The sequence below is a fragment of the Camelus bactrianus genome, chromosome 10 (assembly GCF_048773025.1).
Source record: "Camelus bactrianus isolate YW-2024 breed Bactrian camel chromosome 10, ASM4877302v1, whole genome shotgun sequence".
NCBI lineage: Eukaryota > Metazoa > Chordata > Mammalia > Artiodactyla > Camelidae > Camelus > Camelus bactrianus.
The window spans coordinates 40,031,243-40,056,116 of NC_133548.1; the positions used below are offsets into that span (position 1 = coordinate 40,031,243).

At 44.5% G+C, this 24,874-nt stretch overlaps 1 protein-coding gene and 1 non-coding gene across 3 annotated transcripts in view; both read right to left on the minus strand.

Annotated features, from left to right (window-relative positions):
- PARVA (parvin alpha) overlaps window positions 1-24,874 on the minus strand; it is a 146,644-nt gene that overhangs the window by 119,986 nt on the left and 1,784 nt on the right. The window lies entirely within an intron of this gene.
- On the minus strand, window positions 20,076-20,147 carry TRNAT-AGU (transfer RNA threonine (anticodon AGU)). Its single transcript has one exon. It is a non-coding gene; the product is annotated as a tRNA-Thr (tRNA).

Below are 24,874 nucleotides of genomic sequence, written 5' to 3' on the forward strand. Positions count from 1 at the left end.
GCAGTGACTTATTATCCCTGTTTTATAAATGAGGAAACTGAGGCTGAGAGGGTCTGAGTGGTTTGTACAAAGATACCCAGCTGGTAGTTGACACAGCCCAAATTCCTGTCTTCGTAAATTGGAAAACCAGGCACACGTGAGTGATGTTCATTACTGCTCCCATATGGACCGTGTGAGAACCATGTCAATTACGTTAGGAGGTGTTCTCACCAGCCTTCCACTGCCTTCCTCGGTGACTTCAGACGATGGCTCATTAAGCTCCAGAAGAGATGAGGATGGCCAGGGTCAGGTGCCAGGACCACAATGGCTCTGGGTTTGGCCACACGTCCAACACCCAGGCCAGGGTCTCAGATGACTCAAGCTCCACAGCTGGAAGTGAGTGGGGCCACCCGCACTGCCCCATATGGGGCCAAATTCAGTGCCTTCTTTCCAGTCTCCACCTAATTATTGGCACAAGGCCCTGGCCAGTTGCCATCCCGTGCCCACGAGGGATGGCTCCACTGCAGAAGATTTAAGCTACAAAAGCAACTCCAACTGCCAGCAGCATCAAGCTCTTGGACTGGGCTCTAACACAAAGGGCTTTCCCTCTTCCCTCCTCCTGTCCTGCTGAGACTGAGTGTGCTCTTGAATCCCTTTAGGATTGGACCCTTTCCCGGGGACCCTGACACACCCTCATTGGCATCCCCAGAGAACAGAGTCTGCATGTACCAACATTCCTGCAACAAATGGGCTGATCTCTCCAAATTAAGAACCTCTAAGCCTGGAGCCCCCAGAATATCCTGCTGTCATCTGCAAACCCAAGACTCAAAGGAGATTCAGACTGGAATACTACTCGGTGTTTGCTAAACAAATGAATAAACACTACGCGCAGGCCATAACTGAGGTCCTGGCCAGCCCCCTATCTAAGCATTTCCCAATGATTAAAAAAAAAGAAAAAAAAAAAAGAGCCATATTAAATGGTGAGCCAGCTAGACAGCTGCCTGGGGTCCAAGTTTATAAGAAATGCTAAAATTTCTTTTAAAATCCCAGAATAAATTGAAAACACGGTACCAGTTAACTCAGGTTTCCACATACTGCTTCTTCCAATACTGATAAAGTAGAATTGGTCCCCTCTGTCCAAGAAAATAGCACACTTGGTGGGAGGGGGAAAAAAGCACAGCCCTCTTGGAAGACTGTTCTGGATGAAGAGGTTTGCACTGCCAAATGTGCAAGTTACGAGGTGTACCTAGAGGCCACACCACCAACCCCAAAACCTGCCAGCTGACGGGAGCCTGAAGTCAGTAGGTCCAGGTCTGCTGAAATTTATAAACCAAACTAACCTGAGCCCTTAGACCCGTTTAGTGGGAGTAAGTGACATCTTTGAGTAACTCACTTTAAACTTCTTTTTTGTATTTTCCAAGATGTTGCTTAGTTCAGAAAATCACACAAAATAAACATGTGTATTCCCTTGTTTTGAAGACAAAGAAACAGGCTTTCTAGCTATATTTAGATAAATACCAGTTTCTCCCCATCCCCACTACATAAATGTTGAACATATACTTCAAGTATATGGCCTAATACTGTCTGGGTCCCACATCAGAATCCCACAAGCCACGGCTGAAATGCTCAGCGCACCGGCTGGGTGCTGGGAAGGCGAGGGGGCCTCCCACCTTCGGCATGTGAGAGCATGACCGTCAGCCCCCGAGGGTTGTGTGTGTCCCATCGCCCACTAGGGGACCAATCCAGGCACCTGTTCCCCATCCTGGTGACCTGAAAACCAAACACTCAGGCTGCTCAGAGCAAAACTGGGAAAGCAAGAGGATTCCTCCTTCCCCTCCCCTTGCCATTATGATTAATAGAAAAGGTAGGGGAGGGAGAGGAGGAGAGTAAAGGAGAAGGCAGAGTAGAGCAGTGGTTTCACAATGAAGCCTTGAAGAGGGGTGGGGGCTGGGAGGAGAGAGAGAGAGGGATGGGGTGGAAACTGAGAACAGTGGACAAGATCTCAGAGCTGTTCCCCCCTGCCAGCCTCTGTGGGGAGGGAGGGAGGCAGCCTAGACACGTGCTGGCAGGGTTGATGACACGTGCTTTAGTACAAAGATTTAATGGGCAGAGCTAACCACGGCTTACAGAGCAGGATTGAGAAATACCTTCTCTGCTGTGCCAAGTACATTACAGAAAAGTTACCATCAGCCTCAGAAAATGTATTCAGGTTTCTGGGACCGAGTCAAGGTCCAGAATGGAGACTCAACAACTGAATCACAAAATTAGAAAGGTGTTAAACCTGCAGATAGAGGGCCAGATCCAGGAGAAGAATGAGCTCCTTCTTATGTATATATGTGCATAGAGTCTGCAACGAAGCACAACATACACAGCCCTTTGGTCCCTTTGAAACTGTGAGGAAGGGAAACAGCTGATGGCTTCATGTTTACTGAGCGCTTATTACGTCCCAGGCAGTGCTGCAGGTGCCTGCCATGTGTTAACTCACTATATTTCCCCCAGCACAAGAAATGTTCTAGCAGTATCTCCTTTGCAGAGAGAGAGAAAGCTGAAGCACAACGAGGTTAAGTAATTTTCAGTTTTCCAAAGGTGACACTGAGAGTAAGCAAGAGCAATCCTACAGAACTTCTTGGGACCAAAGAGAAAAAGGAAGTTAATTACACAGTATTCATGAAAATTAGTCAACAGGTACTGAGCCCTTACCATTTGTGCTACCCATTTGCTGCTCCAAATCCACTCTCCGCCACAGTTGGGTTTGGCTGATGGATGAGATCAGGATGTTTCGTCCCTGCCTCCCTCCCTGCAAGGCCCTGTTTTGCTTCTATAGCTCCAGCTTTCTCCCTAGCTGCTGCTCAATACCCTGCTCCTGCCCCTTAAGCCTTAAGGGCAGTCAATAACAGTTCCAAGCCATCGTCGGCCCCGGGGTGCCCCGCCATCCTGGGTTTCTTCAACCCCCTCACATCTTTGTAAAGGGACCTTCAATTGCTCCAAAGAGGATGCCAACTGTTCTCTGCCAGGATCTCAACCGATACATGACCGTCTGAGCACGTTACATGCATTTTTAATCCCCACATCAACCTTAGTAGGTGAAATATCCTCACTCTATAGGTGGAGAATTTGAGAATTCTGATGGGTTGACTAACTTCCCAGGCACACAGCTAATTAAGTGGCAAAATCTAGATTTGACACAGGCCTCCACTCTCCTTAACCACTGCCATGACATTGACCCTCTAAGCTAAGTTATATAAAATGTCGTCGCTTTCTGGGCTGTCTAGATTGTTCTGTTTTAGTAAGAGGAAGAAACATTTTTAGGGCCATTAAACACTTGACCTGTGATCATGGTTTCCCAAGCCTATTGCTCCCCAAAGGTTCCTGGTCTACCACCAAACATAAAAGAGCATTGATGATGAATAACTGCATTCCAAAAATCAATCTTATAAAGTAGGGGCTATCCCATTTCACACACCAGCCCATAATTCAGTACAACAGCTTCCAAAGATTCATGATCAATGTCAACATCAAGGCTACTGAAGCTGGGCTGGCCTCCAGCATTTTCCATTGTATGTTGTGTGCTGCAAAATACCTGTTTTGCAAGAGGTTAGTAGATGCTTTTTGAAAAGTAGAATCCTATAGGCAAAAAAAAAAAGTTTTGGAAACACTGTATCCTCTATGTCACTTGCCCTTGCTTTGGAAATTCAGAGAGGATAACAAGCCTTGATACGCAACAAAAGAAGATCCTTTTACCTAGCTTTTCCCAAACTAATTTGAACATAGTGCACTTTTTAGGGGGTGGGTGCTTATTAATAGCTTTCCTAAGTATGAAATTAGATAACTTCCATTCTAAATTCCCATAATATCCACATATTTTAGCAAGTTATACTTATTTGCCTATACAGTAACTATAGGTTCCAATGAAGGTCTTTTGCATTGCTTAAAAATATCTACCAACCCTGGGAGGGGGCCGCAGGCTTGTTAAGGTGGGAATCAACTGCAATGGAATATTCTGGTCACATCACCATTGCTACATCTCTCATTGGCATACACTTTGAAAGGGTACCCTTTGGGGCATACTGAGAAATCATTGCCTTACTGACAAATATCTCTTGATGTTAATAAAGAGCAAACAGCTCTCAACAAATAGCTTTAAGGGAACTACAGGTCAACATTTACTGCCAGACCCCAGCCTGTACTGCTGCTCAGGCCTCACTTTGCCTACATGGCTGGTGCAGCACACAGGGGTACGGTTAAATGTTTGTGTTCAGGCCTCTAGGATTTCCTAAAATCATCCAGATTTCAAAACTTCTTCCTACATTTCCCTAATTAACAAAAATACGTCAGAAATTCCAGTGAATCAGTTTCAAAATTGATTAATTCAAGCTGGCTTGCAATACTTACAAAAGAGACACAGATCTCACTCTCACACTCACACACACACACACACACACACACAGGAAAAGAAAAAGAAGAAAAAAGAGAGAAAAAATATTTCTGAGGAAATAATTGGAAATACTCAAGAAACGTCCCTATCTTAAGTCTGTTGGGCTGCTATTACAAAATGCCACTGACTAGGTGGCTTGTAGATAACAGACATGTATTTCTCATGGTTCTCAGAAGCTGGAAGTGTAAGATCAAGGCCCCAGCATGTTTGTGTCTGGTGAGGGCCTGCCTCGAGGCTCATAGCCGGCTCCTTCTCACTGTGTCCTCACACAGTGGAAGGGGGCAGGGGCTCTCTCTGGGGCCTCTGTTATAGAGGCATTAATCTCCCCCACATCACCTCCCAAAGGCCCCACCTCCTAACACCATCACTTGGGGATCAGGATCTCAACATATGAATTTCAGAGGGAACACATTCAATTCAGATCCTAACAGTCCCGTACACTGGCTACATTACTGATGTGTATGTAGCATTTGCTATGAATTCAGTTGGGTTATTCTAAAGATGAGAACCATCATGATCACACAAAGCCATCCCCCCATTCTAGCAGCAGAGAAAAGGGTTCTTCAAGGACCTAGAAAATAGAGATACTGTACATCAGTAAGTACAGACTTTATGTACAGATTTACTTGGCTTCCAATTCAAAGTACTTTGAAATCTGTTCAAAGCAATAAAATTTTATTCTAGTGAGCAACTGAGTATAAAGCAAAAGAGGAAATATTAAACGGCTACACGCATGGAAAATGTTCAACCTCACCAATAATCAAAGAAATTAAAAATAATTAAGGCTGTTCCCATTAATTAAATTATAATAATGAATGCAGAAAAGGATGGAGTTAAGCTGACACTCTCACAGACCACTGCTGGGAGCATATATTGGCATACCCCTTTTAGGAAGTAACCTGGTAATAACTATCAAGACATTTAAAAGGTTTCATATTGTTTGATCCAGTAATTCTATTCTGGGAAATCTACCCTATGGAAATAACATTAAATATGGGAAAGCAATTATACTAAAACTGTTTGCCATCATATTTTTATCATGGCAAATAACTGGAAACATACTAGACTCCATGATAGCAGACACATGTTGGTAATCTATGCTACATCTTCCAGATGGAATATTACTATTACCATATCATATTCCTTAAAGATCATACTCAAGAATTATTCATAGTAACATTGTAACAGGAAATGTAGTGAGAAAAAGAAATGTGTAGAGACTAAAAATAAACAAAAAACCAGAAGAATACTGGAAATAAACATGCTAAAATGGAAACAGTGTCTGTCAAAGTCACTGCAATTTAGAGTGTGAGTCACAGATCAGTACCAGTCTGTGAACTGTGTTACCTGTTTATCAAGAAAATAATTTTAAAGTGTGCATTTAGAAACTTTTAGCAATTTGATATTGCTGCAACATCCATGTGTACGTTCCATGGAATTGTCAGTTGAACAGGGTACAGACCAGCTCGAGTGCTGTCAAACTGGAATGGACACTTTCAGGCTACAGCACAGCAGTCGCACACAGTAGGAAATCACAGTCCACAAAGGATTGGAAATAAAAAACCCTTCATCTAGACTAATGGTTTAGGTGGCAGCAACGTAGATAAATACTTTTATCTTCCTCTTCTGTATTTTCCAAAACTTTTTATAACACTATATTGCTATTACAAGAAAAATCAACATTTTTTTTTAAATGCTAGCAAAAAGAAGGGTGGACGGTATAGCTCAGTGGTAGAGTGTGTGCTTAGCATGCACAAGTTCAATCTCCAGTACTTCCATTAAAAAATACATAAACCTAATTACCTCCCTGCAAAACAAAACAAAAACCAAATAAATGCAAGTAAAAAGAGTTAAATAAATGTCACTTGACTGTTATATCTTTGGAAAATGTTCCTATAGAAATAGACAAACATATACTGAGAGGCAGGAGGACACAGTGGTTAGAAAAACAGATTCTAGAGCTGACAATCTGGGTTTGAACCCCAGCTCCACTGCTTCAACATTTACTAGCCATGGGCTAGATGCTCAACCTCTCTGGGCCTCGGTTTATTCATGCATAAAATGGGGATAATAGGAGAACCTATCTCAACACTACTCACAGGGTTTGGTAGAATGAGAGTCAGCATACATAAGGCCCTGGGACACACTGAGCTCTCTCTATATATGTTCACTGTTATTATTACAAATCACAGGCAGGGATGAGAGCTACAGCCAAACCACATTTCCCAATTTTTTATTCACAAAATGGGTCAAGAGGAACAGTAGACATAGTAGTAATAATAGCAATTAATATTAAGTGCTTTGTGTGTGCCAAGTTCCAAGCCAAGCCTTTGACAAGAATTAGCTTATTAATTATTAACAACACTAGAGAGTGGTATTAAGTTCTTTTCATCCTTATTCTGCAGAGGGGAAAACTGAGGTTGAGAGAAATGAAGTGACTTGCCCAGTGTCACCAAGCTATTAGATGTGTCTCCCTCCAGGGCACTGAGCTAGGCACAGGACAGGGGTCCCTAGAGGCTAGACTGCGAGCCCCTGGAGAGCAGAAATGCACTGTCTTGTTCCGAGGGGGAGCCAGGCTCACTAGCCTATTCAACGACCAGGCCACAAGAAAAATCCAGGACTTGTTTGCAGCCAAGGCCCTCACCAGGTCCCCTCCACCCTGGCGGCCAGCAAACAGCGGCTGGCCTTCCCCTGCAGCCTGGTGGGGGTGCTGCTCTTAGGGAGTGATCTAAGCCCTAAGGAAGGCTGCTCTTGGAATGTAACGGGAGGACGCAGGGGCTCAGGAGTCATCTCGCTCCGCCTCCTCGCTGCGGTCCTGGACACAATTTATTATCTTCGTCACTGGGTTTCTGCTCCTGGTTGGCTGGGGACTGGTGGAGCAGTCATCCCTAAAAGGAAATCAGTCTGCTAAGAAGTCCCATCTCTCCCTGCCAAAGGGACGGGAGGCAGAAGGAAAAACACTTCCTGGCAGGACCCAGCTGTTTCCGGGCCTGGAGGGATTCAAGGAGGCGGAGAGGCAACCGGGCTTGCGGGACACTCAGCAAGACCCAGGGTTCAGACGTCCGCTTGGGGATGCTCTGCTGTGATTTTCTCCCCCAGTGAGAAATCTGGGCCCTCTGCAGCAAAGGGCATCCATTCCAGAAGAGTGTGAGATCTCTACATATTTATCCTGAAAGTTGAAGGAAGAAAACAAAAGTGCTTCCGTCTGAGAACAGGGCGGCAGGCCCAGGAGTGGAGAGACAGTTAAGAACCCATAGGATTTTGCCTTGAAATCCAGAACATTCTGTCTATACCAGAAGTCTAAGAATTTGATGCCTAAAAATGTGTGGCCAAGGGAAAGCATTTCCAATAAAATTACAGTTCAGGATACATTTTCATTTCTACTCTTTTTTCAAGACTGAATTCTTAAGGAGAAGTTAAGAGTTTTAAAATTCAGGTAGGTGTTTTTCTTCCTTGTTTGGTAAGCAATTTGGTAATATCCAACAAAATTCAAACCTAGCAAAATTTTGACACAGCAATGTCACTTCTATGGATTCACTGTACAGATAAACAGGTACAGAATGCCTTCGTTTCCAAGCCTATACAAGGCAACATTGTTTGGAGGAGCGAAATACCACAAAAAATTTAAATGTTCATTGATAGGGAACTGGTTAAATTGAACGACGGCATGTCTAGGCAATGCATAAGAGTGTTTATTAAAAAAGTGGGGCGTGTGAAAGAGACTCAAGATAAATGGGTGTGTGCCAAGTGTAAGCGGAGCACTTGACACCGGTGTTCCAGACGTATGAAAACAGAGAGTGCGTATGCTTGCAAACCTGAGAATTTCCGACACTGTACTATTAGTATAATTAGCATCATCATCGGTTGCACTATTACTGTGAAAGCCTAGGAGTTAGAAAGGAAAGGGGGTCTTACTTTTCAGTTTATATTTCCAGCCTCTTTGATTTTTGTTTTTATCATAAACATTTTTAGCTAGTTTAAGAAAAACAGAAGCAATAATATCATCTGGCTAAACATAAGAGGTACGTTCCATGAGAGCAAAGGAGCGGGTCTTTCTCTACAGCCTTGACAATATCTGCCAGAGACTCATATTTAGAGAATGCCTACTGAGGGCCAGGCCCTGTCTAAACACTTTGCAAGTACTAATTCCTTTCATTCTCAAGACAACTCTGTGAGGTGGGTACTAACTAGTAATATCCCATTTTGCAGATGAGGAAGCTGGGGCTCAGAGAGAACTTCCCAGGTCACACAGCCAGTGTGTGGTGGGGCCAGATGGGCTCCAGAGCCCAGAAACCACCCTACCAGGCTGCCTCTCGATAAACACTTGTTGAACAAATGAACAAACTAGAAAAGCTGCCAACACCTTTAAGGCCAGAGAAACTGTAAATCAAACAGTTACTATTATTACTGTTTTATTCATTATTGTTAATTATTATTATTGGTGAATGAAAAATAAACAGTATTCAGAAAAGCCAGAGCAACACTATATACAGCAACAGCCAAGACATGGAAGCAACCTAAATGTCCATTGACAGATGACTGGATAAAGAAGTTGTGGTATATTTATAAAATGGAATACTACTCAGCCATAAAAAATAAAATAATGCCATTTGCAGCAACATGGATGGACCTGGAGGTCATCATTTTAAGTAAAGTAAGCCAGAAAGAGAAAGAAAAATACCATATGATATCACTTATATGTGGAATCTAAAAAAAGAAAAGAAAAAAAGAGAACACTAATGAACTCATCTACAATACAGAAACAGATTCACAGACATAGTAAACAATCTTATGGTTACCAGGGGGAAGGGGGTGGGAAGGGATAAATTCAGGAGTTTGATATTTGCAAATGATAACCACTACATATAAAAATAGGTAAAAAACAAATATATTCTGTATAGCACAGGAAACTATATTCAATATCTTGTAATAACCTTTAATGGAAAAGAATATGAAAACAAATATATGTATGTGTATATATATGCATGACTGGGACATTGTGCTGTACACCAGAAATTGATACATTATAAATGACTATACTTCAATTTAAAAAAAAAAAGAAAAGCCAGGTGTTTCAGAGTGGGAAAAGCACTGGATTTAAGAATGAAGAAGGCTGATTCCAAACCCTGCTCTACCACTTAGTAACTGAGAGACCCTGGGCAAGTCACTTTGCCTCTCTGAGCCTCAGCTTTCTCACCTGTAAAGTGGACATGACAGGACCTCCCGGGGTTACTGTGAGGATTAAATGTGACAGCGTATATGAAAACACCAATGTGCTTGACATATGTTGGATACACAGAAAAATAGGAAAAGATACAGAGGATGGAATAAACTATTGTCAGGGCATCGCCAAGCAGACCCCCATCTTTTTCAACCTGCTGAGTTTTAACAGTGAACTAAAAAACTTATATTCATATATACTCCAATGATCTGAGGAGGACATCAGGCCTTTTAATTGCTCTGATCCTGCCTCCAGAATATTGATTTAGGACATTTAATACCATTTCCAAATACCAGGCTTCATTTGCATTGGGTTGGAAGCCGGGCTGCCGAGCAGTGGCTGTTGATTTTAGGCAGGGGCTTGAGAGGGCCTGCAGCCCACCTTCCTCCTGGCCTGAGGCCAGCCAAGAGCTGGCTTCACCTGGGACTCAGGAGAACTGGCCAGCGGTGAGGAGGCCGCGTCTTTGATGGATTTTCACTGTTTGATTAAAGTGCAGCTGGGGCCAGCCTGAACCTTTCAGCAGGACACTCGTCATGGGTTGCAAAGCCGGCCTGTGCTAAGGCCATTTGGCCAGGGCCAAGCCCACCCTGGCCCAGTCTCCCTTTTGCCCAGGAAGCCTGTGAGTCTGCCTTTTGGAGGCCCCAGGGCTTATTTTCAGAAGCTCAATTCTCCAAGCTCTAAACACTGCCTCCAGGAGCATCTTAGAATCAGAATTCAAAAGGCAGCCAATGGCTCCCAGGGTCCCAGAAGACCTGCTTTACACAACATTCCAGGCTGCTCAGCTGTTCTTCAGCAAACACTGGTCAGTGCTCTGAGCCCACCCCCAGCACTTCATTTACCATCCAGGGGGCTTCAGATAGTGCATTAATGTCTGACCCATTAAAGTCTTCTTTACTATAATTATTATGGAAAATTTCAAATAGACCCCAAAGTGGGAGACTAGTTAGTATAAGAATTCTGCACGGACCCATCACCATCCTACAATAATTGGCAACACATGGCCACTTTTTGTCCACTGACACTGCATGATTTGAAGCAACTCCTAGACATTTGATCATGTCATCTATAAATATTTCAGTATGTATCTTGAAAAGATAAGGACTTTTTTCTTTTTTTTAACACAACCGCAACACCTTCCTCCCACCCTCCAAGTTAACAATGACTCCTTAATGTCATCAAATCTCCTTACAGATTTACACTTCCCTGATTGTCTCCTAAATGACTTATAGGAGTTGATTTGTTTGAAGCAGACTTCAAACAAGGTTCTGGTGGGTTTTGAATTATACCTGCAGTGTGTTTGGCTTTTTCATCTTCTCTCCTCTTCCCTTCAACCCCACCCTAGCTCAGTCATGTGAGGGCGTTGGAAGCCCAGAGACAACACTTACTTACATAGCCTTGGACACATAACCAAGCTCTCTGCTTCAACTTCCTCCCCTGGAAAGTGGGAATAATAAAAGCTCCCTAACTCCTGGGGTAATTGTAAGGGTTAAATGAAATAGAATATGCAAAATGCATAGAGCGGCATCTGGCACAGAGCATACACTCAGTGCTAGCTCTCACTGGTATTATTTTCTGAAAGACAGTGACTTTGACAGAATGCTCAAGCACAGCCATCCAGGCAAGCAAATGCAGTTACAGGTGGGAAGAAAAGTGAGCAAAAACTGGTGCGACCCTCCACATTTTTCTGACCAGACTTTGAGCCACTATTCACAGTGAGGAAGGAGAATGTGCTAGTTTAGAGCCAGTCTCTGGAGCCAAATTGCCAGGGTTCAAATCCCATGTCTTCTAGTTGCTAGCAATAGCAAAAGGATGCAGGCACTTGCCAAAGCTCACTTCCTTTCCCTCTGGGCAGACAATTCAGCTCTGTTTCTCAGCCTCTCTTACATGTAGGTATGGCCCCATAACTGATTTCTGGCCAACGGTAAATGGGCGGAAGTGATATATATCATGTCTACGCCTGGCCCCTAAAAACCTCCCACCGCAGTCTTGTTCTCTTTCTCACCCGTTGGTTGATTGGCAAGGACCCAAAGAACCTGGAGGAAGGCACAGCCATAAGAGGTATGGGGCCTGGATCCCTGCATGACCACATGGAAGGCAATCCAATCAAGAATGATGCCACTGGGTTCTGCCATAAGCAAGAAATACACCGTTACTACATTAAGCTCTGAGAACGGGGGGCTTATCTGCTACAGCAGCGAGTGTTACCTTAAGTCGTACACCATCCTTGACCTTGGGCAAGTTACCTGGTCTCTCTGTTCCTCAACTTCTCATCCGTAAAGGGGCAAAGATGCAAATAATACTAACAACTATTTCATGGAATTGAGAAGATTAAATAAGTTAATACACATAAAGCATCTACCACGTTGCTTGGCCCGTAACAGCACAATCGCTCGCCCCGACGCACTCACGTAATTATTGTCACTGTTGTGCTAATACTATTATTTAAAAGGAATGGTATATCACCAAGAATTTCTACATTTTACTTAGATGTACAAGTTTTAAATCTTTGCTTTTTTTCTGGTATAATTTTTAATAATTTGGGGCTAAAACTGTATTCCAGCCAAACAATTTCCAATTTAATAATGCAAGCTAGTGGTATAACAAGATGATGACAATTTGCTTCACAGGAAATATTTCAGGAACAGTCATTCTGCAAAATGAAGATCACCTAGTACAAGATGCAGCACATCTCTGGTGCTCCCAGCCAACGTTAAAAAAAAAAAAAAAAAGGAGGACGAAACTTCCTCAGCGTGCACCTTTCCAGGGAAGCAGGCAGGGCTCTCATCAGGCTCAGAACTGAGGACAGACCCAGTCCTGAGTTCCATGGACTTTAAAAAGCCAAAGTGCCCAAGAAAACCTATAAATGGCCGAAAAGCACATAAGAGGTTCAATACCATTAGCCATCAGAGAAATGCAAATGAGAAATACACTCTGCACTCACTGGAAGGGCCAAAATCAAAAAGACAGAAAATAACAAGTGTTGTGAGGGTGTGGAGACACTGGATCCCTCATACACTGCTGGTGGAAGGTAAAACGGTGCAGCCTAGCAGTCCTTCCAAATGCTAAGCAAAGCTACCGTACGACCCAGCGATGCCACTCCTAGGTATATCCCCAAGAGAAGTGCAAACATATGTCCACACAAAAACTTGCACCTGAAAATTGACAGCCATATTATTCATAATAGCCAAAAAGTACAAACCGTCCAAATGTCCATCAACCAATGAACAAATGAACAAAATCTGGTCATCTATGTAATAGGATATTTCACAGTCAAAAAAAGGAATGAAGTACTGATACATGCTGTGACTTGGGTGGACTTCGAAAATATTACAAACTGGAAAAAGCCAGCCACAAAAGACCACATATCACAGGATTCCATGTATATGAAATGCCCAGGATCGGCAGATCTAGAGAGACAGAACATACTGATGGTTACTTGGGGGAGTGATTACTAACGGCACAGAGTTTCTCCTGGGACTGACGAGAATGCTGTAAAGTTGATTGGGTTGATGGTTGTATAACTTTTAATATACTAAAAACCGCTGATTGATACCCTCCAAACGGGTGAACTGTATCTCAATAAAGCTGCAATATTAAAAAAAAATCTACTCCTCCATATGGATCAGGTACCTCTCCTCTGGACTCCAGCTGCCATCAGAAACCAGAGCGTGTTCCCACCTCATCAGAAGCCTTTGAGAATTATGTGCCCTGTGTTAAAATCCAGGTCCACTTCTGTGTGCCAGTGACAATGCCATGACACACACATGCTAATGAGTCTGAAGCTCAGATGAGAGGCCAAGGCTAGAGGTGCAGCTTGAGGAGTCACCAGCACATCCAGGTAGGAGATGAAATGTTATCCACACTCCCATGAAAACTGACAACCTAACACAGCTGTCCAACCCCAGAGATACAAGCAAGGTGTTTTTTTTGGTTTTGTTGTTATTTTTCCCACATAAGAGCAGAAGCTAGACCATGAATCACACCACCCAGAACCAGCAATACTGAAAGGACTAGGTAGCTGGGAGCCCAAATTACTTAAATTGATGTCATGTCATTCGAAAAGCTCACATTCAAGTCTTACAGCCTGAACGACAATCAATTCACGGCCCTGGACTTCTGTTTCCCACCTGCTCCAACACCAATTTAAGCAATTCTGAACTTTGATCTCCACGGCAGAATGTCTCAGATTTATTGAAGTGTCAGGTCCCAATTGTGCTAACACCCGCCCCTGGCAGGGCCATTACAAGGTGTGAAATCTGGGTGTCTCATACCCCAGCCAAGTTCAGCACAGTGACAATCAGAAGGAACAAATCAATCTGCCTCTCCCTCGTCATCACGAGAGCCTGGTAATTTACTATAATGACAGGCATGGAGGAAAAGCAGGGAAAGGGATCGTTCTGTCCTTCAGGAACTTGACTATGTGCTGGAGGGGCTTCTGAGCCTTGCAACGCTCAGCTAAGAGGCATCTGCTACTCCTCGCAAGAGGCTATTTCGGGACTTGTCCGCATCCTGAGCTGCTTTAAAATGGCGTATGTTACCCTTCTGTGTTTTGCAAACATCAAAACTGTCAGTTCCTGCTGCCCCTGTTTCTCCCAACTGTCATTATTAACTACCTGTCATCTGCAGGTCTGTCCCTCAAGGCTGGAAGCCCTGGAGAGCTCAGCCTTCTGGTAAATCAGAAAACCCCTCCGCACTGAGAGGGAAGTTTATTTCCAAGCCTGGGGTGCAGGGGAGGATGAGCCTTGGCAGCCTCCCCACCTACCTCCACTCTGGGGGCCAGTGAATCCCGAGTTCACACTGAGACTGTAGCCGGCTCCTGCCTCACCTCCTCAGTTAGAGTCCTGACCTTCCTGCTAAGTTCTGCCAGCTCCTGAATGACAGACCCTGAATCTCACACCCTACAGGGACTTGGACGAGCCTCCCAGATTCAGGACTCTCCCAACAGATGCCAGGAATCTCTGCACCCTCACCTCGGTGCCCAACGCAACAGACCAGGAGTCCAGGAGTGCCCTTGCCACCTAAACTGGGTGACTGCGGTTGTAGACCCTCTTCCTGAACTCCTTCCTCATTCCCCCTCCCCACAGGAAGCATTTCCCCTCCCAGCATGCCCCACAGCCAAAGTCACCAAGACTTTGTTGACCAAGACAAAAACTGCTTTAGGAATAATTGTTTTGAATTGAAAAGTCAATGTAATACTGCAATTGGCAGATTAATTATTCTACTGGTGAATGTTTCCTGGAAAGAAACGAGCACAGAGCTTATGATCAGGAGCCCTGTGCCCTGGGTTTATGTCCCTGAGGGAGCAGACACAGGCCGGTGGGCTTGTCCATTTATAGTCCAACATCATCATCCCCAGGAGCCCTCCTGCATCATTCCCAGTCCTCAGTGTCAGGTTGTGCTTTTCATAGCATACAAGAGGGGAGTTGCCTCTGGATTTTAAGAGTGATAAGGGAATGAGTGAAGAGAATGGGATATGACTCAACGATGAAATAAATGCCCATGACATCACTCCCAGGGAAGGCGTCTGACTCCACGAGTGACTCCCCAGAAATACTCCCTGGGGTGCTGGGTGTGATCATTACATGCTCCAACTGGCTCCGATCCATTCTTAGGAGATGTAACGGGACACCTGACTACTGCCTCCTGTGCAGGGTGAGGAAACTGAGCCCTGGAGGCATCAGCCCAGCCCACTCTGTCAAAATCCAACCTGAACCTCAGAAAGCTTCCAAATCCTGTCCCTTCTCTTGTCGACCTGGGTGGAGGGGGGCAGTGAGGAGGTTCCTTTGGCTTCAAGATCCAGCTTAAAAGCACCATGTCTCCTAGGGGGTCCTTCAACCCTGTGACCCAAATTTGTCTGCTATAGCATTCAGCCCAGTGTCTTGAAATTCCCTCCCATTTGTCTGTGGTTACCAAGTTGCGGGGTGAGTCCAAGAATTTAGAGATTAGGAGGTAGGAGGAGTTGATCAAGAGAAGGAAGGACTTCTTGACCAAACCTCTCCTGGGTCTCACATGGGCCTGATGAGAACTCAGAGTAGGACAGAGGGTGGTAGCTGTGACTTCCAGGGAAATTTCAAGTATGACTATTTGGCCAAACCTTGGGTCCTGTTAGGAGGAGGAGCACTGTGGGTGACAATCAGGCCATAAAAGGATGGAAGAATGGCCATGAGAGGCTGTTCTGAAATAAAGACCAGCCTGTACTGGAGCTTACTTGTGCACATATTACTGGCCAGGCTGGAAATCTGTGCTCCCCCGACACATCACCCTCCCATCCCACCTCAGGTACCTGGTCCTACCAGGACTAGAAACTTTCAGCCTAACAATGTTGGTTTTACTTTCAAACAACTTACTAGGAAGACCACCTGGACCCCAAAGTAGTCATTTCTCCTGGTTATTAGTTATAAACTATTGATGGTAAGCAAGCCAACTGTCACCCTTTTGTCCTATAGTTGTACTTCTGGTGCTATATCAAGAAACAAAAAAACAAAAAACAATATTAAAAAAAAAACTTTAGGCATTATTTCTAGAAAAATTAAAAAGAGCACCAAAAGAAATGGCTAAGTAAACAACAGGACTGCACTCAATGGAATATTATTCACCAATAAAAATTACATTTAATAAAATCTGTAACATGAGAAATATTTACATTATAATAAATAAAAATATAGAATTTGTATCTATATAGTATCTATGATACACTTATAATTATAAAAATTTAAAAGTTAAAACAAAGAAAAAGTATAGAAAAAATTAACCAAAATTCTAGTAGTGATTGCTGCTGGGAGATGGAATATTGTATGATTGTTTTTTATTCCTATTTTCCCATAAATCCCAAAGCATGGATTAATTTTATAATGGGGAAGAAAAAACATCTTATATTTGAAAAGTCAGGTGCTAAGTGATTTGGTTTACTCTTCCTTCCCCCAAGAGAGTGTGCAATAGTTAAGAATATTTCTGTTTAAACTGATTAAGTTCACTGCGTCTTCCATCCATGGCCTAACATTTTCCTAAGGCTGGATTGCAGGGAAGAGGGAAGCCAATGACACTAATCCCAGAGTTGGTTTTTCTAAGGCTGTGGCAGGTGAGTACTTTCAGCGCAAACAGAATTATCACCCAGTAAGTGCCAGTAGAACCAGATTGTAGGTGAGGGGTACTACGACCCAACACCATGCAGACGTTGGTCCCAGGCCTGGACAAAGAGGCAGCAGCCATGACCAGGAGCGAGGCGAGCTCCATGAAGCCATGGCATCCGCCATCCTCTCCTTTGGGAGGTTCTTTTTCTTGCTGGGCTGACGTCAGGGGAGCGGCAGTGGCGGAGCTCCTTTGCCGAAAAGCAAGGATAGGGGTGCGGCTCTGGCTGATCTTCAGATTTCCTTAGTTCTGCACTTAGTAAGTGAAGCTGAGATGGGCAAGAAGGGATAGGACACGGGGAACAGGGCCGGCTCTGGGGAATTAAAGGGATCCTGTATCTCTCTTGCAGAGTTTCGGTCTGCACATTTCCCTTGTCTCCCCCAAGCCTTGCAAGTAGGCTCCTTCACCTCGGTCCTTCTTCATCTCAGCACGTTAGCATGAGTATGCACAATGCCACTTTCACAAAGCAAGCTTTTCGGGACGCAAAGAACGCTGGCCTAGTCACCGCCCTTGACCAGTGGGCCTCCCTCCCTGCAGGCTCACTGCTGTCGCTGCACCGTCAGTGCCCACAGATTCCAGGACCCCGCCTCTGGTCTGGGGGCCTTTGTGTGTCTGTCAAATAACAGAGCTAAGTGATGATGTCTTGGCACAAAGGGTAGAGAAACAGGGCCAGAAACGGAGGCCTGGATGGAATCAGGGCACCGGAAGAGTCATCCAAGTTTTGAGCAGAGTTTGAAGTAACCTGGGGACTCCCCCACAGTGGGAATAAGATGCTCACTGATGGTTCAGGCAGTTGGTTAAGAACCACTTTGCGGAGCACCTGTTAGGTACCCGGTGCGGTACCAGGCACCTGGGATACTATGTGAGCAGGACACACACAGCTCCTGCCCTCCTGAGTCTAAGGGAAGACTAAAAAGAAGGCACGCGGCCTCCTTGCCCTGGGGGCCCCGGATTTCCTACTGACTGCAGGCTACAGAACATATTGAAAATGTAACAGCATGTTTACATCTTTTTAAAAAAAAAAACTATTTCATTTTTATTTTATTCTGTAAAGTATTTCGTAAAGCCTTTTATTATTAAAATTGTTGTAGCACCTTCCCCAATCGTGTTCTCTTTTCCATGACCATCAGTGGAGATTTTAGATGCTGACCAACGTTTACACGAGAATTTCATCTCTCCTCCTGTGCTAATGGCTAAAACATAATTATGAACAGCGCTTACAACCACGTGGAGATATTCCATGAGACAAGGAGACCGATTCCTAACATGGGGGTGTCCTTGGGCCGCGGCCCGCTTATCCTGGTTTCCATCTCCTCCTCCCGACACAGAGGTGCCTTCATTAGTGGAGGAAAGAAAGAAGTCTTTGTGATGATGTCATTCCCAGACCACCCTACACAGACAATAAAACTGAATTTGAGAGCAGCCTGGTGAAATGAGAGCTCAGAAGTCATTGAACACCAGAGCTGCAAGGGCTCCAAAAGGTTAGTTAGCCTAATCCCCTGACGTCAGAAATGGGCAAAGGGGAAGAGGCTTGTCTGAGATCACACAGCCAGTTAGCGGGGGGGGGGGTGGTGGGGGGGTGGTGGTGCTATTTTCACCAAGGTAGATGCAGGGAAATTCATTCCATAGAAATGCCGATATCACTGCGTGTTAAATACTATGCCAGGCAGGAGGGGCACAGGAGGAGAACCCTCGTCACAGTGTGACACACACAGCCACAGGGCTGCAACGCCGTGTGGCCGGGGCGTACAGACAGGGCAGTGTGGGACCACAGAGAAGGAAGCGTCTCACTCTCCTAGGGGAGCTACAGGAGGCATCAAGCAGAAGAGGGTATCTGAGTTGGGTCTTAACGACTGAATAGGAATTTGCTGTATAGAGAAGGGAAAAAGGTCATTCTAGAAATATGGAACAGCATGCATAAAGGTGAAAACACGTAGAAGAACATGGAGTGTTTAGGGAATGAAGAGCAGTTTCCTGTGGCTAAAATGAAGGCTTCCTGACAGGGGAATAAGGGAGACTAGACCAGAAGAGCAGACCACGGAGCAGCTGTGAAGGACCTGAATGCCGGGCTGAGAAGTAAGAGAATGGCACATTGGCAAAAGGATGAAGAGTGGACTGAACTAAAAAGGATCAGAGACAGGGAGACAAGGGGGGTGGATACTGCAATATTTCAGGTGGAAAATAAAGATGCTAAAATTTAATAAAATAAACAATCAAAGAAGACAAAGCACACTTATGAGGCCTGAATGAAGGCAGCAATATTCAGGTGGCGGAATTAGCAGGACTTCGTGAGAGATGACTGGCTGTGGGGATGAGACGGAGCAGGGGCTGGCAAAGTGCTGCCCACGGCCGTATCCAGCCCACCACCCCTCTTTGTACAGCCCCAGCACTACGAATGGTTTTCACGCTTTTTAAGTGACTGAAAAAGAACAAAAGAGTATTTTGTGAGATATGAAAATTATGTGAAATTCAAATTTCAGGGTCCATAACTACAGTGTTATTGGAATACAGCCACGCTTGTTCATTTACCTATCGTCTGTGGCAGCAAGGGCAGAGCCGGGCAGAGGGCAGGGGGCCAGGGAAGTCTAACACGTTGACTGTCCGCCCTGTGAAACAGCGGGTGACTGCGACACTTCCACCTTAAGCAGCTGGTGGGATGGTGCAAGAGTAAAAGCAGATTCAGGCAAGTGGGACAAATAATAATTCCGTTTCGGGCATGCTGAGTTTGAGGGTCCTATGACACATCTGGAAGACAGCGGAAAGATGTTTCTGGATACAGATGAAGGATCTGGATTTGAGAGATGGACTGTGGAACCATCAATGGGTAGGTGGTCACCGAAGTCATGGGAGTAGATGAAATAATCCCCAAAGGGGAAAAAAACGGCGTGGGGGGGGGCAGAGCAGGACCTGGCGAAACACTACTGAGGGGTAAACACATGAGAAAAGCCTACAAAGGAGTCTGAAAGCAATAGAGACACAGGGAACAATTCAGTGTGGGTAAAGTCAAGGGAGAAGAGAATTTTAAGGAAAAGAAAGCTGAATAATTCAAATGCTACCAAAAGCCCAAGTGGAATGAGGATTGAAAAGGCCACAATGGATTTGGGAGACCTTGGCCAGTGAAGCGTAAATCGTGGTGAGAGAATAAATTCTTCAATCTACTTCCTAGACTCCACACTCTCCCAGTTTCCCTCCAATCACACTGGCCACTCCTTTCTAGCCTCTCTCTCACCGGTCCCTCCTCATCTCCCAACTTCTAATTATTTATTTGGAGGGAGGGGTAATCAGGTTTACTTATTTATTTTTATTTTTTAATGAAGGTACTGGGGATTGAACCCAGGTCCTCATGCACACTAAGCATGCGTTCTACCACTGAGCTATACCCTCCCCCACCATCTCCCAATTTCTAAATGTTGGAAAGCCCTTGGATGTTTTCTATATTCTATGCTCCCTTCCATGATGATCCTAGTCAGTCTCATGGCTTTAAATACACCTACACACCGAGAGGTCTCCAGCCCAGACCCCTCCCCTGAACTAGACTCCTAGAACCAACTGCAAGTTCAACACGGCCCCAGGGAAGTCCAGGAGGCACCTCTAACCAAACAGGTCCAAAACAGAGTCCTGCTTTTTCTCTCCAAACCACCTCTTCCTACAGAATTTTCCACTGCAGTTAAAATAAGATTCATCTTCCCAGTTGTTCAAACCCAAACCCAGGAGTCATCTTGATTGTACTCTCTCATCTTCCATCCAATCTTTCAATAAATCCTATCCTCTGTGCCTTCAAACTATATCTAGAATTGAACACTCAACCCTCCACTGCTACCGCTGAACTCCAGACCACCAGCATCTCTCACCTGGTGCATCAGTGGGCTCCTACCTCCTCTCCCTGCTTCCACCCCACCCCCTCAGTCTCTTACCACCATCAGCGAAATCCTGTTAAAACAGAAGCAAGGTCATGTTATTCCTTAGCACAAACATTCCAAAACCCTCCCATATCACTCACTGTATATTGTTCATTTTTAAAAGAAAACTCCTGAACATTGATTCTTTAAAATCACTGCACTGAACGAGCAAAGGACAAGAGGGGGATTGCACAATTTTAAAAATGTTCTAATATTCTGCTTATGCTTACACTATTTCTATTTTCTCTTCATGTAAAACAAGGCGCATGCCATGAGATTTATTTAGGCACAAAAAAGGACATGAAGAAATACATTCATACACTGCTTATTCAAGAATGGGGATCAGGTTTTAAGGAGTGTTAAAAAATTAAATAAACAAACAGTCCCAAGTTATAGTCACCCGCTTCCAGGACAGTAAACCAAGAATTCATTGTACTTTCATGCCCTATCCCAGCACCTAGCACTGTGCCTGGCACGTAGCAGGTACTCAAATAACCGGTGACAGAATGGGAAGAGGGGGTCAGGATGTAACTAGGGAATGAGAAAGGGGAAGCCAGTACAGAACACTCTTTCAAGGCTCTGGTGAGCAGCTTAAGAGGAAACCAGCACTGGGAGATTATCTACAAATGGGAGAGACTCAAGCATATTTGCAGATGTTAGGGGGACAGAGCAGCATGGAGAAGGCTGGGGAAATGAGCAAAAGGGTGTCTGGCTATGCCATGTCTGGGAAGAAGAGGAACTGAATGGCCTCCTGAGCCAGGGGAGAAGGGACCTCCTTGGAAGAGACTAAGACTGGGAGGGAAGAAAAAGACAGGTGTAGATATGGGTGGGACTGGGGGAGGGTGATGGTGAAGAAAATTTAATTTAATAACCTGGCACTTAATTTTCTATCTGAAGGTCTGAGGAAGAGCTTGAGTGATAAGGGTTTAAACAAAGCACTTTGGAAAATGAGAATGCAAGCTGATCAGGAGAGGAGGATTGCTCAGCAGTGCTAAGGCTTCTGCTCACTCTACAAATCATAAATCTATTACAGAGTTTGAGGATTTTCCCCAGTGACAGTGGACAGTCAACAAGAACCAAAATGGTACACTTCGGGACCAGACAAAATGTAAAGCTCTCAGGGGTAATAAAAAAAGTGGGTAAAATATAGGAACAACCATTGCCGTGGGCCTAATTTAGGGCAACTTCAGCAGGCAGATACAACTCAAGATGGTGTTCCTGGTAAAACCAAGTCCCAAGGACAGATCTGGAGGAAGAAAGGTGGAAAGTGCCCCTTTGATAAGTAGTTTCTGAAAGGCGAGCTTAAGAACCCACACAGGAGGGCCTCATACAGCACTGAGGAGGACTGGAAACCCAAAGAGAGAAGATCCACAGAGAAAAATAAAATCTCCCTGTCTACAACTCCTGAGAATGGGCCCAGACACTTTTAAATGCGGAAACGAGACATCTTGGGAAACAGGACGATTGTCTGACTTGCAAAGAAAGGTCCCTAATTTCTAAACAGACCCAAATAGTGCTACATGAGTTTTATACAGTCAGTACTAAGCTATTGACAGAACCTGTGGAATCTTCTTGCAGTCCATAATGAAAAGACTTTCAAATTTTAAAGACTATTTAAAATTGAGCTGTCAATTTTAATGGCTACCATTATTTGTGCACACTATGCATGTTACATCCTTTGTCTCACTTAAGCCTTACAACCTCCATGTAAGGAAGGAATTTTTATTCCCAGTTTATGGATGAAAAAACAGAGGCTTCAAAGGATTAAGGAGCTTGTCCTAAGTCACAGCAATAAATACAGAGCCAGACATCAAACCCTAATGTGTCTGGTCCCAAAGACATGTGTCTGACTGTGGGACACAACAGATATCAAACAAATGAACAGGGGTCCTTGGACCCAGGAGAATTCTATGCTGAAGCACTGGGATAATTTGTGGATTGACCAACATCTGTGATCTCGAGGAATCATGAAGGATGGGAGGCTCTAGAACACTAGGGATAATGTGGAAAGAAAGAAGTTTCTGCAAAGCACAGAGCTGTGAGTTTACGCAGGATCCAGAGTAAAGCTTAGCCTTATTGTTACTTAAGTGATTGGTCAGTGGGCCCTTGATAGGGAAAGTACTGATCACTGAGACCCAGCACGTGCTCACCAAGACCAACCCCACGGCCTTGATTCAACGAACCACCCCGTGCAGCTGGAGCTGGGTGATGGCGGCCCCTTTATGAGAAGCACTTGCTCTCCCATTACCCACTTACATCCTCTAGATTAGCTAATAGGCTGAATGACAGAATCAGGATTTAATAGTTAAGTATAACAAGGATAAAAATAACATCTTACACTTGGTTTCAAAAACCCAACTGAGCAAATCCAAGCTAGGGAAGGGAATGATTTAAGAGCAACAAACATAAAAATGTCTTCGAGGGAGCTGATAACAAGCTCAGTGAGAGATAACAGTGTGATGTAGCTGGCAGAATCAAGAGAAGCAGCTTCAGCTGCATTAATCGAACATGATGTCTATGCTAGAACAAGGGAGGTGACAGCCCTGTTCTAATCTGGACTGGCTGGACCAGACCACTACTGTACTATGTTGACTTCTGGGCAGCTCACGTTGAGAGAGTCTAGTAGTTCTTCTCCATTCCTCCGCACTCCCACTATGATCTACTCTCTGCACTGCTCTGTGCCCTAAGGGAGCGGACCCCTACAGACTGCATCACCAACACTCCCTCGCCCTGCTGACTTCCCACTGGGTCAAGCCAAACGAAAGCACCAGCAAGAGATTCAAGGGCAAGAACAGGAGAGAACACGCAGAGTATCTCTTGTGCCACCATCTCCCTGCTCCATCTCCACATTTTTGACTGGCTCTGTCCCTCTAAACTCCCTGTTCCTGTCAGCAACACCCTCTTCCAGAGCTCCCGCTCTCCATGGGTTCTGGCTTGCTCCCCTCGTCCCTACAGGCCTGGGGATGGTAACGGCTCCCCCACTGCTGGTAGCTCCTAGGTGCCTCAGCATCCCTCTGTGTTCCCTTCACCCTGCCCACATCCCCAGAAATAGTCCCTTTTCTACATTATTTTTTAAATGCCAACTAATTTGACCTTCTGTTTCCTGCAGGGACCCTGACTGCAACTGATGAGATGGGAGAACAGAGGGCCATGAAGCTCATCTTTGAGGACCAACTATAGAACAGAGGATGTTTGGACAGGTGAAGGGATTCCACAAAACAAGCCAGTCCACTTGAAAAAAGTGCAGAGCCACCATTCCACCTGTTCTCCTGGCCGCATGTATAGCACAGTAGTAGATACAGAGAGATAAAGTAAACTTTTCTAAAGAGTTAGCAAAGTGGGGTGAGTGCTCCTGGAAGGTCAGGAGCTTCAGTAATTGAGTTGCCCTGTCTTAAGCTGGCGAGCCCATACCAGGAATACTGTAGGAAAGTTACAGGGATAGTCTAGGACAGCACTCTCCAAGCCAGGATTTCACAATTTGTTACCAACTGCATACTACTCAGGCATTGGTTTACCAAAATAACCACATAGGGAGAAAACATTATGGGGGGACGTATTTTACTGCTTCTTGCTTCAATATAGAGAAGTCTGGTTCTTTGTGTCAAGTCTGATAATTCTCAACACCGAGTTCTTTTTCATGCTTTAAGATAAATCAGGAAAATGAAACTTACTTTACATCCCAGCATCACAACCAAGTTTCTCTCAAACTACTAAAGAGTCTATGAAAAAAAAAATTTTTAACAAGAAATCTCTACCTACACACCAACCACTAGCCCTTTTTCAGAACTGTCACCATATTATTCAAAACAAAAATCAGGATGCTACATATAACAAATATTGCAGAGGATGTGAGGGAAAGGGAACTCTCATACACTGTTGATGGTAGTGTAAATTGGGGCACTTTGGAAAAACAGTATGCCGGTTCCTTAAAAAAACTAAAAATAGAACTACCATATGATCCAGCAATTCCACTCTTGGCTACATATGCGGAAAAGATGAAAACTCTAATTTGAAAAGATCCATGCACCCCAATGTTCACAGCAGCACTATTTACAATAGCCAAGAGGTGGAAGCAACCCAAGTGCCCATCAACAGACAACTGGATTAAGATGTGGAATATTACTCAGCCATAAAAAAGAATGGAATATACCATTTACAGCAACATGGGTGGACCTAGAGAATACTATGCTTAGTGAAATAGGCCAGAAAAAG